This window comes from Rhineura floridana, chromosome 3 (genome assembly GCF_030035675.1).
Source record: "Rhineura floridana isolate rRhiFlo1 chromosome 3, rRhiFlo1.hap2, whole genome shotgun sequence".
Taxonomy (NCBI): domain Eukaryota; kingdom Metazoa; phylum Chordata; class Lepidosauria; order Squamata; family Rhineuridae; genus Rhineura; species Rhineura floridana.
The window spans coordinates 153,246,819-153,261,225 of NC_084482.1; the positions used below are offsets into that span (position 1 = coordinate 153,246,819).

Below are 14,407 nucleotides of genomic sequence, written 5' to 3' on the forward strand. Positions count from 1 at the left end.
CCCAGAGAGCTTCGGCTATGGGTCAGTATATAAATGCAATAATAATAATAATAATAATAATAATAATAATAATAATAATAATAATAATAATCTAGTACTTGATTTTCCAGAGTAAACATACCCAGAGTAAACCCCATTGAATTCAATAGGACTTCCTTTTGAGTAGACATGGTTAGGATTGTGGTGTAAATTGATGGGACTTTTGAGTGAACATGTGTTTGTGTTGTATATCTTTCTCTGCCCCTCCAATCCTATTTTTAAAGCAATTAGGCAGGGCTTACTTAGGTATCACTGTTTTTATTATGTTGGAAACTAATACTGATTTTATTTTTTTAATGTTCTGCAATGATCAATTGATTTTGACAATAAACTATTATATGGGGTGTATGTATTTTTACATCTCCAATGTGTGTGTGTGTGTGAATCTTTCCAACAACCCTGTGAGGTAGGGTTGCAGTCTGGAAACCAAGGCAGCTCACAATAAGAAATAAATCCCTTTAAAATCCAGTAACCATAAAAATAAGTATAAACAGTTGCAAAACAGCTTAAAGTGGCATGATTCTGAATTTTGGGTTGCGTGAATGAAGTTGCTTATCACTTGAGGTTGCAGTTCTGTCCCTGTTTGAGTAAGCCCCACTGAATACACTGGGATTTGCTTTATCATATTTTTGGTTTTTGGTTAGGAATCCTGACTGGTTGTGAGATGCTTAGTTTTCTGCCTTACTCATAGGAATCTTGTTGTGGTTGGTATGGTATTGCATTTAAGAAATCATCACTGTCTTTTGTTCTTCTTTTTCTATTTGCATTTCATTTACCTTTATGCTCACTCCCTTTCATCCATAGAAGCAACAACAGTGGTTCCATGCGCTCCGCTCAACCTTCTTAAACCCACTGATGATTCACCTTGTTTGTTTTTTGTCCAATAGTGGTAAAAGAGAATTCACATACTGGGCAGTGTGGCTGCAATTGGTGGTGTTCCTAAGCTCCTGCCTATGAAGGTAGACCAAATCATGTGTGCTTTCTCTCGGTCAATTATATTCACTGGAATTGGGTTGAGTTATCAAGTGAGTTTATAGCAGCCCACAGTGGAGACAGAAAAGGGTAGAGAATCTTCTTACTCATTACTCAGACCTCTTTCTGAACTGAAGGGTCAAATCTGTAAAGAAATTTGGCATTCCAGGCAGGGGGTTGCCAACCCTACTTGGATATGGATATCTTTGCAGAGGATCCCTTGTCAGGCTTTACCAACAACACAATCTAAACCATATCTACTGAGAAATAACTCTTATTGAGTTCTATGGGGCTTAGTCCCTTAATAAGTGTGTTTAGAATTGCAGGTCTTCGGGGGCATCCATCTTTATTCCTGAGTGCTCCCATCTAACATCTCCACAACACTAGACTCCTTTCTTCCTACAGTGGCCTTCTGGTGACTGGCCTGGCCTGAGGGCACTTGAACCCTTTTTGCCATAAGCAAATTGGCTAGATTAAATGTTCCCTACCCAGGCTCCATCTTTTAACTTTTAATTTCCAATCAGATAAATGTTTTTGTATGAATTGTATGCGCCAAGCAACTGTAGTTGATGTGTAATGTATCATGCTTAATGACATCACTTGGACCCGCCCCATGATGTCATTTGGACCTGCCCCATGACATCACTTGGTCCACCCCCAAAATTTCAGGATTTGGGATGATTCTGACCTGGCAACCCTATATGGTAGGGACTGGAGAATGAGAGCAGAACCAGTTGGGCTGCAGCTGATCCCCTGACCATGTCTAGTGAGCATCTGTAAGGGAGGACAAGCAACTGATATTTATTTGGAAGAGGACTGCAGTAGCAGTAAATACTCCTTTTTGCTTGGAATTGTCTTGTTATTTATTATTGCATTTATAGCCTGCCTGTTTTCCGTGACGGAACTCAAGGTGGTGTACTTAGGGGTTCCTAGGCTGTTTCCCATCCGTGCAGTGACCAGATCTAGATCTGCTTAATTTCAACAAGGTTGTTTTATCATATGCCTTCAGACCATGGCCCTATATATTGTAGCAGACCTCTTCCTGCTTATATATGTAGTGCTGCAGGGAAATATTTGGCCATGAACACAACTGTACTACTGGATTCTCTTTTCTGGTGAGAATTTCTGCCTGGATGTTTCCCAGTTCAGTGGTGCAAAAGTCCCTCATTTTACCATTTTTCCACATCCGTTAATTGCTAAATAATATTTTTGAGGGCTGCAGTCGTTTTTGAACACTTGGATATCCTTAATTCTTTTTTTTTTTTGCTGATAAAACCCATGCTAATGATAAACTTGTGCTTTGTTAGGAAAAAGCAACCACAATATGTTTTCTCCACAGTGTCTCTGAAATGCTAGCTGGAAACCAATCTAGGCTTGTAAAATACCAGCACCCCATGGTGATTATTAATACATCCCTCATGACTTTGAGGAGTGAGGTTTTTTTGATTGGGTAACTGCAGTGATGTTACTGGGATGGGAGTGATAAAGGACTAAACTGTGTCTGGATGTTGATCTGGCATGGTATGAGGCACTCAAAATTCTCACAGGGCCAAAAGGATTAACAGGCTATGTTGTTTGAGCACAAAGAATGAGCCAGAGCATTCCTGCCTCTTTTTCCTCTCCCCCACCTTTTCATGTTTGTGTCAAGAGCAACAGCCTTGAGGCACTGAAGAGGTTAGTATCACAACTAGTTGAAATTCCACTGCCTGTAAGCTTGAATGGAACGGAAAGGCCCTGTTCAAATTCCCAGCCTTAGCAGCGCTGTGGGGATCTGGCTGCTCCAGGAACAGCTTTGTGTTGCGGTGCTTCCTGAGATTTTCCTGTTCCTTCATGATCTGATTCCAGGCCCTGGAACTATGCCAGGTTATAGATTGGCCAAGCATGTAACTGAAAAAGAAAAAACAAAACTGTGAAGGCACAGTTTGCCTCCCAGGTCTCAAAGCTTCAGGCCAAAAAGCAGGTTTTGTTCTCCTTCTTAAGACTCTTCTTTTTAAGAGGTATAGCAGGTGAGTGAATATTGGATATGTCCTTAAATGGTTTAAAGAATCACATACAATACCAGTTCATTTAATATTTAAGATAATATTTTCACAGGTAAAAGGAATCATTCACAGGTAAGAGGAATCTTGAGGTGTAAGCGAAGTGCCCTTGAATAACTTCTGTGAGAAAACATACCCCCTGATAACCAGGGTTGCTGTCTCTACTTATTTTATTTAGTTATTTTAAAATGTTTTATCCTGCTTTATCTTTATAACAGTGGCTAACATGCAACGCCATAAAACCTTAAAACATCAACATGCAGACATTTTAAATGAAGTAAATAAATTAAGAAAGGCAAAGACTGTAAAACCCCTGTGTTTTGTAAAGGTTCAATGTATTTTGTGTGTGTGTGTGTATCTCTATCTATCTCTATCTGTCTATCTATATATGCAATGATGTTTTTGCTATGTGCCTTCAGGTCGGTTACAACTTATGGCAACCGACTTCCAGTAGCATCTGTTATAAACTGTCCTGTTCAGATTGTGTGAGTTCAGGTCTGTGGCTTCCTTTATGGAATCAATCCACCTCTTGTTTGGCCTTCCTCTTTTTCTACTCTGTTCTGGTTTTCCCAGCATTATTGTCTTTTCTAGTGAATCATGTCTTCTCATTATGTGTCCAAAGTATGATAACCTCAGTTTCATCGCCTTAGCTTCTAATGATAGTTCTGGTTTAATTTGTTCTAACACCTAATTATTTGTCTTTTTCGCAGTCCATGGTATCTGCAAAGCTCTCCTCCAACACCACATTTCAAATGAGTTGATTTTTCTCTTATCCCCTTTTTTCACTGTCCAACTTTCACATCCATACATAGAGATCGGGAATACCATGGTCTGAATGATCCTGACTTTAGTGTTCAGTGATACATCTTTGCATTTGAGGACATTTTGTAGTTCTCTCATAGCTGCTTTCCCCAGTCCTAGCCTTCTTCTGATTTCTTGACTATTGTCTCCATTTTGGTTAATGACTGTGCCGAGGTATTGATAATCCTTGATAAGTTCAATGTCCTCGTTGTCAACTTTAAAGTTACCTAAATTTTCTGTTGTCATTACTTTAGTCTTCTTGATGTTCAGCTGTAGTCCTGCTTTAATGCTTTCTTCTTTACCTTTCAAAAGCATTCATTTCAAATCATTACCGGTTCCTGCTAGCAGTATGGTATCATCTGCATATCTTAAATTATGGATATTTATCCCTTCAATTTTCACACCTCCTTCATCTTGGTCCAATCCCACTTTCTCTATGATATGTTCTGCATATAGATTAAACAAACAGGATAATAAAATCAAGGCTGGTTCTAATGGGTGGCCAGGTGGGGCTAGGGCGCCTGGGGCTACAGGGGCCCCTGAGGGGCCCTTCCAAGATGGTGGCAGAGGCTTGAGCCCCTTAGGTAAACCTTGACCACCATCTTGGTTAAGGGCAGCGCTGTGCATGCAACTACAGAACAGCAGAGAAAGGTAGGTTAAGCAAGGGAATGGCTCCGTAGCTTTCGCCATGTGATCCATGGCAGCGATCCTGCCGCAAATCGTGAAAGGGGAGTGCCAGGGCCTGGGGCAGGCTTGTGCCCAATGGCCCTGGCATGTCTGAGGCTGGCCCTGGAATACACCCTGTTTCACACCCTTTCCGATTGGGAACCAGTCAGTTTCTCCATATTCTGTCCTTACAGTAGCCTCTTGTCCAGAGTATAGGTTGCGCATCAGGACAATCAGATGCTGTGGCACCCCCATTTCTTTTAAAGCATTCCATAGTTTTTCATGATCTACACAGTCAAAGGCTTTGCTGTAATCTATAAAGCACAGGGTGATTTTCTTCTGAAATTTCTTGGTCCATTCCATTATCCAACATATATTTGCGATATCTCTGGTACCTCTTCCCTTTTTAAGTCCAGCTTGGACATCTGGCACTTCTTGTTCCATATATGGTAAGAGCCTTTGTTGTAGAATCTTGAGCATTACTTTACTTGCATGGGATATTGAGGCAATAGTTCAATAATTACTGCATTCCATGGGATCCCTTTTCTTTGGAATTGGGACATATGTCGAACACTTACATTGTGGGCCATTGTTTAGTTTTCCATATTTCTTGACAAAGTTTTGTCAAAATTTGGACAGATTCAGTCTCAGTAGCTTGTAGCAACTCTGTTGGTATGCCATCTGTTCTTGGTAATTTGTTTCTTCCAAGTATTTTAAGAACTGAGGACTGGAAAGTGGCAAATGTAACGCCAATCTTCAAAAAGGGATCCAGAGGGGATCCCGGAAATTACAGGCCAGTTAGCTTAACTTCTGTCCCTGGAAAACTGGTAGAAAGTATTATTAAAGCTAGATTAACTAAGCACATAGAAGAACAAGCCTTGCTGAAGCAGAGCCAGCATGGCTTCTGCAAGGGAAAGTCCTGTCTCAGTAACCTATTAGAATTCTTTGAGAGTGTCAACAAGCATATAGATAGAGGTGATCCAGTGGACATAGTGTACTTAGACTTTCAAAAAGCGTTTGACAAGGTACCTCACCAAAGGCTTCTGAGGAAGCTTAGCAGTCATGGAATAAGAGGAGAGGTCCTCTTGTGGATAAGAAATTGGTTAAGAAGCAGAAAGCAGAGAGTAGGAATCAACGGACAGTTCTCCCAATGGAGGGCTGTAGAAAGTGGAGTCCCTCAAGGATCGGTATTGGGGACTTCCGGGAAGGGTGACTTAGCCTGTGCCTGCTTTTGAGACGGGCTCCTGCCTCAAAAGAAGCTTATTCAGATATATCAGTCAGTTTTTTCTTTTTTTTTTGACTGATTAAACTTCTCCCGGGTAGGGAGAAACGAAGAGATTAACCTCAAAGCCTATTTTTGTTGGGACGACCAGATCTCATTAATTTATGGGACGAGGTCCAGCCGACGAAGGTGGGACGGATTTTCAACAGCAAGCTCTATCTGATAAAGCGAACGTTCACCTTATCTTCTAAGAGAGAACGCACTAACAGGCAAGCACCCTTCTTTCTATATTTTTCTTTTACTTGACTTAAATTGTTGCTGTTTAAAAGAGATTTGCCAGATTGATCGGTTTTTGACATCTCACTGGGGAGCCGTAACTTCTCTCTGCTACGCACTAATTAATAGCTTATCTCTGTTTTTGTTGCAAAAAGCTGTCCTGGATTTGCATTCTAAAGATACACACAGAAGAGGGATTTCTATTCCAGATTTTTATTTTGAAAAATATTATACTGTTTTGAGACTACTCTCTTTTTGGTCTATTTTATTTTGACGAATCTGTTTCTTGACGATTGCCATTAATTGCTTCGATCCTGGGAACTGCATTTTGTTTACTTAACTATTGGAGAGATAAGGCTGTCTGCTCTGTTTATACTGTGATGTCACCAAGTTTGGAGTATTAACCCAATTGTTGCTGAAATAAGAAGTGGTTTTCCTATATTTTTCTTTTAAAATGGCAATTAAGAAAGTGGCTGAGAATCTGGAAATAACTATGTTTCAGAGAATAATGAATGAGATTGAGATAACGAAAATTGAATTGAGTAAAATGAAGCAGGAGATTAAAGATATAAGGGTCCCTGTGAGAGAGGTGACCCTGGAAGGGGTCCCTGTGAGAGAGGAGACCCCGGAGATTGGAATAGGGGTCCCTGTGAGAGAGGAGACCCTGGAGACTGGAATAGGGGTCCCTGTGAGAGAGGAGATCCCGGAGATTGGAACAAACGTGGAACAGGAACAAGATTTGGAGTCTATGGACTTTAGAAATAAAATCTATTGTTTGGAACTCAATGTTATCTCTGAAGAAATTAATGAAGATTCTAGAGATAAAGTTATCAATGGCATGGATTATCTTCTGGACTGGAATGATGTGATGGAGCCCAATATAGAGAAAATCTATGGAATTAACTGCAGCCATGTGACAATGGAAAAACTTTTAAGAGATGACCCAGTGTATTTTGAAAAAAAGAACAGAGATATGATTTTACAGCAGTATTTCAGCAACTTATTCAGAATGGATGGCAAGAAAATATTTGGGATAGAGGTAATTCCCATCAGACTCTTATTATATGACTATGGCTTTGACAGCAAGATTATTATGGAATACTGATAATGGAAGATTGGATATTGAAATTACTGGACTTAACAAGACTACTGAAGATGGAAGATGGAAAATGGAACTAATAGAGATAATAGAACAATGGCTACTGAAATTACTGAACCTAACAGATTCTGATGTGATGGATTAATTGAAATGTTTATTTTGACTATGGTTATGACAATAAGATTATCATAATTAGTAATGAGATGGATTAATCGATATGCTTATCTGGAAAAAAAAATTGATAGATATATTTCTTAAAGAATTGAAACCTCTCTTTGACTTTTTGTGGAAAGAATAAAGTAATGTTTATGAGATTTGATGATTAAGTAAGATAACTACTGGAGGAAAGTGATTTTATAATATGACTTAAGAGACAGGATTGCTATATATTATAGACTTATAACTGATTTGATCTTTGACAAATGGGAAGTCAATATTTTACTCTTTATTTTTTATTTTTGTTTTTTTTTTTTCTTCTTCTCTTTTTTTCTTTTTGTTTAACTATTTTTGATTTTGTTTTTTGTCTTTGAATGTTTTATGATTTTGTCTTGTATGTTTTATGAAAATCTGAATAAAAATTATTGAAAAAAAAAAAAAAGGATCGGTATTGGGACCTGTACTTTTCAACTTGTTCATTAATGACCTAGAATTAGGAGTGAGCAGTGAAGTGGCCAAGTTTGCTGATGACACTAAATTGTTCAGGGTTGTTAAAACAAAAAGGGATTGCGAAGAGCTCCAAAAAGACCTCTCCAAACTGAGTGAATGGGCAGAAAAATGGCAAATGCAATTCAATATAAACAAGTGTAAAATTATGCATATTGGAGCAAAAAATCTGAATTTCACATATACGCTCATGGGGTCTGAACTGGCGGTGACCGACCAGGAGAGAGACCTCGGGGTTGTGGTGGACAGCACGATGAAAATGTCGACCCAGTGTGCGGCAGCTGTGAAAAAGGCAAATTCGATGCTAGGGATAATTAGGAAAGGTATTGAAAATAAAACAGCCGATATCATAATGCCATTGTATAAATCTATGGTGCGGCCGCATTTGGAATACTGTGTACAGTTCTGGTCGCCTCATCTCAAAAAGGATATTATAGAGTTGGAAAAGGTTCAGAAGAGGGCAACCAGAATGATCAAGGGGATGGAGCGACTCCCTTATGAGGAAAGGTTGCAGCATTTGGGGCTTTTTAGTTTAGAGAAAAGGCGGGTCAGAGGAGACATGATAGAAGTGTATAAAATTATGCATGGCATTGAGAAAGTGGATAGAGAAAAGTTCTTCTCCCTCTCTCACAATACTAGAACTCGTGGACATTCAAAGAAGCTGAATGTTGGAAGATTCAGGACAGACAAAAGGAAGTACTTCTTTACTCAGCGCATAGTTAAACTATGGAATTTGCTCCCACAAGATGCAGTAATGGCCACCAGCTTGGACGGCTTTAAAAGAAGATTAGACAAATTCATGGAGGACAGGGCTATCAATGGCTACTAGCCATGATGGCTGTGCTCTGCCACCCTAGTCAGAGGCAGCATGCTTCTGAAAACCAGTTGCCGGAAGCCTCAGGAGGGGAGAGTGTTCTTGCACTGGGGTCCTGCTTGCGGGCTTCCCCCAGGCACCTGGTTGGCCACTGTGAGAACAGGATGCTGGACTAGATGGGCCACTGGCCTGATCCAGCAGGCTCTTCTTATGTTCTTAACAGCTTTCGCCTCACATTCTAAAATTTCTGGTTCTTTATCATACAGTTCCTCTGTGAATGAATCTGTCATCTTTGCATCTCTTTTATATAGTTCTTGAGTGTATTGCTTCCATCTTCCTTTTATTTCATCTCGGTCAGTCAGTGTGTTCCCCTGTTGATTATTCAACATCCCTACTTGTGGTTTAAATTTCCCTTTCATTTCTCTAAACTGTTGGAATAGGGCTCTTGTTCTTCCCTTTTTGTTGTCCTCTTCTATTTCTATACAGTAACTATTTAATAGTTTTCTTTGTCTCTATGTACTAGTCGCTGTATTGTTGCATTTAGGGTTCTGACTGTGTTTCTATCTCCTTTTGCTTTTGCTTTCCTTCTCTCTTTAACCATTTTAAGAGTTTCTTCAGTCAACCATTGAGGTCTTTCTCTCTTTTTAACTAGAGGTATTGTCTTTTTGCATTGTTCCCTGATAATGTCTCTGACTTCACTCCATAGTTCTTCTGGTTCTCTGTCAGCCAAGTTTAAAGCCTCAAACCTGTTCCTTATTTGATCTTTATATTCTTCTGGGATGTTATTTAAATTGTATTTTGGCATTATGATTGCTTTGTTCTTCTTCTTTAGCTTTACTCTGATTTTCAATATGACCAGTTCATGGTCTGTACCGCAATCTGTTCCTGGTCTTTTTTTCGCAGAAAGTATGGAACTTCTCCGTCTTCTGCTACCAATTATATAATCAATTTGATTCCTATATTGACCATTTGGTGATGTCCATGTGTACAGTTGTCTTTTCAGTTGCTCAAAAAATGTGTTTGCAAGCATCAAGTTATTGGCTTCACAGAATTCAGTGTCTTTCTCCTGCTTTATTTCTATCTTCTAAGCGCCATTTCCCACAATTTCTAGTTCTTCTCTGTTCCCTACTTTGGCATTCCAGTCCCCACATCTTGTTTTGGTGTTTGATCAATTTCTTCCTGTACTTCTGTGTAAAATACCTTCAATTCCTCTTCTTCTGTGTTTTCCATTGCAGCGTAGACTTGGATGTTGGTTATGTTAATAGGTTTCCTGTTTAATCTCATTGATATAACTTGCTCATGCCTTGCGATATAGCTCCTAATTACTTTTGCTACATCACTTCTCTTTATTAAAGCAACCCCATTTCTTCTTAATTTCTCATTTCCTGCATAAAATATTTTGTAGTTGCCTGATTGAAAATGTCCCATTTCTGTCCATTTTAATTCACTCACGCCAAGTATTGTAATGTTGATGCGTTCCATTTCTTTCTTGACAATTTATAACTTTCCCTGGTTGATGCTTCTCACATTCCATGTTCCTATTGTGTGCATCAGGGGCCAGTGTGGTGTAGTGGTTAAGGTGTTGAACTACGACCTGGGAGACCAGGGTTCGAATCCCCACATAGCCATGAAGCTCACTGGGTGACCTTGGGCCAGTCACTGCCTCTCACCCTCATGAAAACCCTATTCATAGGGTCGCCAAAAGTCGGAATCGACTTGAACGCAGTACATTTACATTTTATTGTGTGCGTCGTACAACTCCAGACTCCTTTTGCATCTGTGCACATCAGCCTCTGGGCTTCCATTTGGCTTTGAGCCAGCTGTGTCATTAGCCACAGCGCTACTCGTACTTGTCTGTTGTTCCTCCCCAGTAGCTCGCTAAGTGCCATCTGACCTGGGGTTCTCATCTTCCAGCACTATCTCGTGTTGCATTTTGGATACTCTGCTCATAGGGTTTTCGTGGTAAGAGATGTTCAGAGGTGGTTTACCATTGCCTTCCTCTGAGTTTGGATGCATCTTAGTCTGGTGTCTCAGCTTTGACCATTCCGCCTTGGGTGTCTCTGCTAGGAGTCTAGCCTTTTGCTCTAGACTCCTGACAGCATTGCTCTCAGCTTCTTTGACTCAAACCCCCTCACACGTTAAGGTGTGCATCCTAGAGGCGGATATATGTTTATCTTATGAAGCGCCTTCAACGCCACCAATTATGCCGCCCGACAAGATCGGCCACACAGGGCCTTCTCTCAATCCCGCCAACTAAAACAGCCAGATTGGCGGGTACAAGAGAGAGGGCGTTCTCAGTGGCGGCCCCCACTCTTTGGAACTTCCTCCCACAAGATCTCCGGCACGCCTCTTCCCTAAATGTGTTTCGGAAAGCCTTAAAGACCTGGCTCTTTCAGCAGGCCTTCGGGGTATCCGGGGAGGGTTAATTGTTATAACTGAAATGCCTCCTGCCCAGTTTTAATATTGTTGCTGCAGATGTATTGTTTTTATGTTGTATTACTGTATTTTATCAACTGTATTTTAACAATTTTGTAAGTCGCCTAGAGTGGCCATTGGCCAGATAGGCGACGAAGAAATTAAATTTATTATTATTATTATTATACTGAATCCATAATCCTAGGCAGAGCTGCTTCACTGTTAGCACTGTGACCTGATAGACTAGTAAACAAGATTGTGTGATCTGCATATGTATGCTTGAGAAGAAGACCCTGGAATTCCCTGTAAAGGTCAGCTAGACAGAGAGAGAAGAGCAGGAGATCATGGTTTTAGAACAATAGCTTTGAATCTTAATGTGCCTTAGTGTATAGAAAGCAACCGTCTGCTTCTAATCAGTCTTCGTTTCTTTAAGCATTACTGGTCTGGTAATGGTGATGCTTGCTAGCTGCTCTGCCTTCCAGCAATCTCCCTCCCTACCCCCATTTTCTTTGTTGCATGTTTAAAGGAACTGGAAATGACTGGAAGATTGTGATTGCTTCTGACAGATGTTTGGGGTACGATTTGTGTCACAAAATGCCCAGTGGTTGCTCTTGTTCTCCTGTCAGACTTCTGCAAAGCAAAGTCCTTTTGAGCAAGGACTGGAGGATGGGGTGGAGGTGGGAAAATGTATGGGTCTGCTCTAGTGCCCCGCTGCTAGAGGTTACAGCAGCCCAGCTGTTTGGCAAAAAGCCAAGCTGAAGATGCTTGCTGGAATGGATGGTATATTCTGAGGGCAGACTTGTTATATGCCGTTCAGATTACAGTGCCAAAAACTTCTTCCTGCACCGCAGCTGCCTGTTTTTCATCTGCCGCCTTCCCAAGGGGCATTCATGCAAGCTGCCTCTATAGATCAGCTGTGTGTGTATACATAGGTACAGCATTTCTTGGCAAGCATGCCCGATGCCTCATGAGATACACTCACTTAGGGCATACCCTGTACTGTATCTTAATGATTCCTTGGATTTTGCAGTCAGTCAGTTTTTGCTATCACAGCTGAAATTTACTTAAGTATAATATAAAGCAGATTACCTATCTCCTAAAACAGCAAAGTATGGCATGAAGACAAAGCATCCCACCAAACCTAGTATTGGTTCTGAAATAAAATCTATAATAAATATCTAGCAAGTCTTTTAAGCCACAGCAAAATGATGATTCTTAAAATGACCAATGGCAGGAGCTTCTGCATGAATTGCCTAATATTAGATGCTTGGTATCTGTAATCTATATACATTTGCAAGATAGGCAAATGCAGCCATTGCTTTAATTATAAGTCCATTCTAACAGGCCCAATAAAAATGTCACTTTCCCATGATATAAAACTACCTCTTGCTTAAAATGTTCTGGCATGAAGATTTTGCAGTCTGAATATAGGTGGAAGTGATTGGAAAAGATGGAGAAGGGGCACAGGAATGGATAGCAAGTAGGGAGAAATTAAACTGGGGAATCTCTGTTTATTTTGCTAGCACCTTTCAAATGCAGACACCATGGGAGACATAGGATGGATATCTGATAACATAGCTCAAAGTCCCCATTCTCTCATTGCTGTGGCATTGTTTCTCATATGCATGCACTCAGGTGTGTTGTGTCACACACACAAAAAAGCAAACTGCTACTGTTTTCTCACAATTAACACCCAAATTCTTATACTCTTGCTGTGAGGATGTTATAATATAACATTTCTATAGTTGTTTACCTGTTCTCTCCTAAACACCTGCCAGAAGGCAAATCACTTTTAAACTAAGATGAACAATCCCAGCCTACTTCTAGGTTTTTAGACCAATGCTTGTGATGTTCCCTTCATACTATTTTTAAGAAAGCGACTGATGGTGGGGGTGGTGACATAGTCAAGCTCTGTTGGTTATAAGTGGCATCACTTGCTTTGATTGGAAAATTAGGTTTGTAACTCTAGGGTAGAGGTGGGCAGAAGGTAGATCAGGATCTACTGGCAGATCTTTAAGTGATTTGCATGAGATGAACAAGGATATCTTATTATAAAGATCAATCCTTGCTGAAGCACAACCAGCATGGCTTCTGCAAGGATAAGTCCTATTTCACTAACCTCACTAACCTGTCAGAGTTCTTTGACAGTGTCCACAAGCATATTGACAGAGGTGATCCAGTGGACATAGTGTACTTGGACTCTCAAAAAGCTTTTGACATGGTACCTCACCAAAGACTCCTGAATAAGCTTAGCAGTCATGGAATAAGAGGAGACAACCTCATATGGATCAGGAACTGGCTAGGAAACAGGAAGCAGAAAGTAGGAATAAATGGACAGCCCTCCCAATGGAGGGATGTAGAAAGTGAAGCTGCCCAAGGATCGGTATTGGGACCTGTGCTTTTTCACTTGTTCATAAACAATCTTGAGTTAGGAATGAAGAGTGAGTTGGCCAAGTTTGCTGATGATATTAAATTGTTAAGGTTTGTTAAAACAAAGAAGGGATTGCAAAGGGCTCCAAAAGGACCTCTCAAACAGAATGACTGGGTGGTAAAATGGCAAATGCAATTTAATGTGCGCAAGTGAAAATTATGCATATTGCAACAAAAACCCTTAATTTCATATATATGCTCATGGGATCTGAACTGGCAGTGACTGACCAAGAACGAGACCTTGAGGTCATAGTGCATAGCTTGATGAAGATGTAGAAGCAATGTGCAGCAGCTGTGAAAAAAGCAAATTCCATGCTAGTGATCATTAGGAAAGGTAATAGAAATAAAACTGCCGATATCATAATGCTGTTATATAAATCTGTGGTGTGGCTGCGTTTGGAATACTGTGTACGGTTCTGGTCGCCTCACCTCAAAAAGGATGTTGTAGAGTTGGAAAAGGTTCAGCAAAGGGCAACCAAAATGATCAAGGGAATGAAACAACTCCCCTATGAGGAAAGGCTGCAGCATGTGGGACTTTTTAGTTTAGAGAAAAGGCAAGTAAGAGGTGTCATGATAGAAGTGTATAAAGTTATGGAAGGCATGGAGAAAGTGGAGAGAGAAAAGTTTTTATCCCTCATAACAATAGAACTCATGGACATCCAATGAAGCTGAATGTTGGAAGAATCAGGACAGACAGAAGAAAGTACAGCACTTAGTTAAGCTATGGAATTCGCTCCCACAAGAGGCAGTGATGGCCACTAACTTGGATGGCTTTAAAAGAGGATGAGACAAATTCATCGAGGATAAAGCTTTCAGTGGCTACTACATGGTTGGAGGCAGTGTGTTTCTGAATACCAGGTTCTGCTTGTGGGCTTCCTGTAAATATATGTTTGGCCATGGTGAGAACAGGATGCTGGACTAGATGGGCCATTGGCCTGATCCAACCAGCTCTTTTTTGTTCTTAGCATAAT

The 14,407-nt window shown here is 40.4% G+C and overlaps 1 protein-coding gene across 4 annotated transcripts in view; it reads left to right on the forward strand.

Annotated features, from left to right (window-relative positions):
* PLXNA1 (plexin A1) overlaps positions 1–14,407 on the forward strand; it is a 460,921-nt gene that overhangs the window by 26,617 nt on the left and 419,897 nt on the right. Inside the window, exon 1 of one of the 4 annotated variants that reach the window (XM_061618389.1) lies at positions 2,966–3,017. The exons of the other annotated variants lie outside the window; for them this stretch is intronic. The gene's annotated coding sequence lies outside the window, so the exon portion shown is untranslated. Of the gene's footprint in view, positions 1–2,965; positions 3,018–14,407 lie in introns of those variants that run through there. 4 annotated transcript variants of the gene reach the window in all.